We start from the raw sequence: 5,357 nt of genomic DNA on the forward strand, positions 1-5,357 counted from the left end.
AAATAATATCATCCAAAACGCCATGGAAAACAACCCTCAACAGTCTGGTGGGTACCATCGCAACCCCACCACATCCTTGAGAAACATAAACAGCAGGTAGAGATGTTCTAGAACTACCATCGACAAGAAATCGAGAATGCTAACAATTTCAAAGACCAACAACTTCCCCTAGCCCGCATAAAGATGATCATGAAAGCTGACGGCGATGTTCACATGATCTCCGGTGAAGCACCCATTTTGTTTGCAAAGGCACGTGAGCTCTTCATTCTTGAACTCACCATTCGCTCATGTCTTCACGCCGAGTTAGACAAGCGAAGGACTCTTCATAAGAACAACCTCAAAGCGGTAATCACTCACGATGACTAATACCAGGATTAGTTATTCTTGGGATAATACTATAAAATGATCATCTCACCCTGAATCCTTTTTATTGATTAAATTGTGTGTATGTTTTTGCTGGTTTTAATTTTGGTTTCAGCACATATTTAGCTTCTGAACTTTGTTTAGTTTCTACAAAGATTTTACCTACAATTTCTGCACTTTTTTGCTGCAATTTATGCCCTTTATTATTTCAGTTTCCTGCACAATTTCTGTAATTTTTTGCACACTTTCTGCACTTTTTTGTTCCAGTTTCCTGCATAGTGTTTGCAAAAAAAGAAAAATTGCATAGTTTCTGCAATTTATGATTCAACTGTATCTAACTTAAAATTGGAAACAAAAAATTTATCCAATTTTATCGAACTTCAAACCAAAAATTGATACTTAGACCTTTTTCCATAGTGTAAGGGCAATTTTGGTCAATTTTTGAAGTTAGATTTAGAAAATCTGCAATTAGTTTTCTTTTAATCTGTATATAGAGCACAACTACACAAGTGTTCTTCCATTTCTATGTCTCTGTTAAAATAGGAAACATTGCCAGTGAAACCACCTCGACGAAAACGCCATGGAAAACAACACACAACAATCTGCGGGAATGCAGCAGCGGCTCGATCAGGCGGGTACCCACTGCAACCCCACCACCTCCTTGAGATACAGAAACAATAGGTAGAGATGTTTTGGAACTTTCAGCATCAAGAAATCGAGAATCTTAACGATTTCAAAGACCACCATCTTCCCCTAGCCCGCATCAAGAGGATCATGAAAGCTGACGGAAACATCCAGATGATCTCAGCGCTGAAGCACCCATTGTGTTTGCGAAAACATGTAAGCTCTTCATTCTGGAACGCACCATTCGCTCCTGGCTTCACGCCGATTTAGACAAGCGAAGGACTGTTCATACGAGCGACCTCGAAGCGGAAATTACTCTTGATAACATTTTTGACTTCCTTGTTGATGTTATTCCTATTGATGAGAAGAAGGAAGGGGCTGCTGGTAATGTGGGATCCACAGCAAGTACCTCCAGCCTCCGCCATCACTGTCGCAAGCGTGGTTGTCCGTCTGGCAGCTTGTTGGTGATGCTAGTGGACAAGGTAACCCTGATGATCAAAGGTAACTTTTTGTCATTTCCTTCAGATAAAATAAATTTGTCAAGTGTAATTGCTTTCTTCCATTTTCCTTAAAGGAACTAGACAACTGAATTTCGGAGCAAATTGTTACGGATAAAATTGAGACGAGGTCTCATACTGCTTATGTTTTACTGATTAGCAACCTTTTAGCGTGAACTGCCGATAATATTCAGATGGGGACTACTCTGTTTTTGGGTTGTATGTGCAGAGCTGCTGGCCCGATTTTCACCTCTGTTTTGGATTAAATGGCTGCCTAAGGAGTTCGGTGTAGCGTCGTCTTTTCTAGGCATATTTTGCGGACAAGGTTGATCTATGCTAACAAAAAAAAATTCTAGGCACGCTGTCTAGTGTTATAAGTTCGTCAACAAATTGTGTACTAATTTATAGTTGGTTTAGGTTACTCATTGAAAGACCGCAGGGTCTTTGATACCTGAATTATGAAAGTGTACTTGTACTTAATTATGTAACTAAATTGCGACTAAGGTTGGCTATTTTGTCCATTTGTTTTGAATTTTTATGTCGTTTTTTATTATTTTATTTGAGTTTTAGCGGAACGTTAAGCAAAGAATACAATTAAGGAAACATTGTGAGCAAAAAATATAGTTCTATGTCCATGTTAACAAACAGTCATTACATTAATGAAATTGCATAATAATGCAGAAAAATCCAAAAACAGCAACTAAATTGAACTAGAATGCCCTGTTTTCATCAGTTTTGTGCAAAAAATAGCTTTAAACTACAAAAGAAAAAGCAGTTGTACCAAACTTCACCAAATTTCAACACTAAGACACCAAATATAGCAAAAATCGGCATCAAATCAAGAAACCAGCATCTAAACTGCAAAAAAACTGCACAAACTGCACAAACAATCAGCACCAAGCTGCAACGCGAGGCAGCAACATCAGACCACCAAAAACTAGCACCAAGCTGCACAAAAGCTGCACCAAACTGCACAATCAAACTGCACCAAGAACATCACCGAACTGCACCAAGAACGTCACCGAACTGCACCAAAAACGTCACCAAGCTGCACCAAACTGCACAAAAACCAGCACCAAACAACACCAAAAAATCAGCACAAAAAAATAGCACCAAACCACCAAAAGGTAGGGTCAGACCAAACCTGAAAATATTACTTTAAATTCAGGAAAACAAGGCCTTTTTCCTATTTTTTTGAGCTTTTCTAGAAAATGGCATTTACCAGTTAAAACTGCAGATTCTCCAGGGTTTGTCGAAATGTTGAATGATTAACACTCTTTATTTTATACATAGAAGCGGAAGAAAGAAATTTTTTTTGGTGGAAATTCAACAGCGACTAATCCTTTCGTAGGTATACTTTATTTAGTCAAATGCTTCTGTGTAGTTTTCATGCTTGGCTACATTCAGATTGGTGTAAGTGTTTTCTTCATTTGCTTTTGTGAGGAAGATGATTTCTGCATTGGTTTATATATACATGTTATATATGTATGTGTGTGTGTTTTGTGTGATATATATATATATATATATATAGATAGATAGATTACTTTGGAATCAGAGGGATTTAGTTATCTTGTTGAATTCATGTCCGCTTAAAGAGTGAGAGATAAAGAATGAATAGATTTAAATGATATATACAAAGTCTATAAATGATAACTATAGGATAACAGAAAGACAATTTAAAAGGACCTAACACTCTGATTGGAACATTGTTACCCATTGTATTTTTACCAAGAAAACAATATTTGTTTTGATTGTTAATTAAAATGTATTATATCGTATTGTTAAATTTCGTCGTTACGTAACAGTGAAAAACCTCATTTTATGTAACACCCGATTTGATGTTATCCCATTGTTACCTAATTTCTTTTTCCAATTATATCCTTACTTAATATTTCATAATCCTATTTTACCCTTTACCTTATATTATTTAACTCCACCTAAATATCCTATACCCTACGTCTTCTACGTAAACTCTGTCTCCTTCTAGGTTTGGTTTATCTGCTCCCTACATCTTCTTCCTTCTTCTATCTCCTTCTACGTTTTGTCTTTATTGTCCTGCTCCCTGCTTCTTCTTCCTTCTTCTAATTTTATATGTTTACTTTTTGCTCAGGCTTCTGCCATTGTTTCAAAGTTACAGGTACTTCTTTTTCTCCATAACCATCTTCTTAAAACTTCTTATTATTCTGCCATTGTTGAAAGTTGTAAGTTCTTATTTGTATTGCACTCTTATGCACAATCATCATTAATGTGCTTGGTTTCTCGTTTTATTTTTTTGCATAGAATATTTTGCTTATTTGCTTTGCTTTCCCATGCTTCTGTTAACTAAGAAAGTGATTCAGATAAAGTCTAACTCTAGAAACAGAAAAACAACTGAAACAAATAAGCTAAAATGCAGGAAAGATTTCAGTCGTTATTACACCCCGCAAGTTGGTGCAGGTATCAACCACACCCAATTTGTGAAAAGCCGCTCAAAGGAAGCACGTGGCAGAGGCTTGGTGAGTATATCAACAACTTGGTCAGGAGAATGTAAATGTTTGACTTCAATCTCCTTGTTCTGAACTTGATCCTAAACAAAATGAAAGTCTATGGCAACGTGGTTCATCCGACTATGGAATACAGGATTGGCACAGATATACGTAGTGCTAACATTGTCACAAAATACTGTAGGAGCAACATCAACAGGAAAATGAAGCTTCCCAAACACCACACTACAAAGTATATAAGTTAAATCAAAGAGGTTTTCCAAATTTGTTTGTTTGAAAAGCAATTTGGTGGGGAAAATCGAGGTACATGAAAAAAGACAATCAATTTAGCTATCTATAATCTATGTTCTCTTCTGTAAGATAAAACTAAGTCGAAATGTAAATTTTGACCGCAAATTTAATTGTTCTTGAAGAAACGACAAACATGAAACAAAAGTTTGAATATTATTTTAGCATTATCTATTCTTGAATTACTACAAATATTTTTATTTTATGAATTTGTTTCTAAACAAACTCAAGACAAAAAAGCTAGTTTAAAACTTGCCTGCAAATAAAACTTGACGGAAATAACAAGAAAAATATTATTTTCTTCAAATGATCTGTCAATTTTACTATTTGGATTATGTTTGCAAATAAATGTTATAGGAAAACATGTTACTTGAGAAAAACTAAATTTTTTACTGTCTTTTTTTTTTTTTTAATCTTCGATCCCTTCATTTTAAGGATTAAAGGAACAGAGCATAATTGTTCCATCAATTCAAATCATAAAATATCTAAACCAGTCACTTCCTACTATTTTATATTTTATAAAATAAATGCTAATTCTACTCTTTTTGATAGCTCTATTTATTCTGAGTGTCTCAAAGTGTAAAGATTAAGTATGTGTCTAGTATAGAGGAGAAAGAAAATCTATGAATGTTTGGTTGATAAAAAGATTTTGAAAATTATTTTATTCAAGAAAACATATTCTTAGCCACCCCGCAACCCTCACTCTAATATTATTTCTATTATCTTAAAAATAAAATAGAAATATTTTTACTAATGGAAGTAGAAAAAATAAATTTCATAAGTGGCATCTCATTGTTTCCACGCCACCCCGCAACCCTCACTCTTAGCCACCCACTCCCTACCCCTAGCCCCAATCTCAATATTGCAGCATTTTTTTAAATTACATATAAAATTCTCGTCAACAAATTGTGTAGTACTTTATAGTTGGTTTAGGTTACTCATTGAAAGGCCGCAAGGTCTTTGATACTTCAAAGTATGAAAGTGTACTTGTGCTTAATTATGTAACAAAATTGCGACTAAGGTTGGCTATTTTGTCCATTTGTTTTGAATTTTTATGTCATTAGTTATTATTTTATTTGAGTTTTAGCGGAACGTTAAGCAA

The 5,357-nt window shown here is 34.9% G+C and overlaps 1 long non-coding RNA gene across 1 annotated transcript; it reads left to right on the forward strand.

The window, feature by feature from the left end:
* The first annotated feature begins 2,374 nt into the window (after positions 1-2,374).
* Positions 2,375-4,640, forward strand: LOC132634171 (uncharacterized). Its single transcript, XR_009580066.1, has 3 exons — positions 2,375-2,835; positions 3,595-3,621; positions 3,880-4,640. It is a non-coding gene; the product is annotated as an uncharacterized LOC132634171 (long non-coding RNA).
* Positions 4,641-5,357: the final 717 nt, after the last annotated feature.

The sequence above is a fragment of the Lycium barbarum genome, chromosome 3, assembly GCF_019175385.1.
Source record: "Lycium barbarum isolate Lr01 chromosome 3, ASM1917538v2, whole genome shotgun sequence".
Lineage (NCBI taxonomy): Eukaryota > Viridiplantae > Streptophyta > Magnoliopsida > Solanales > Solanaceae > Lycium > Lycium barbarum.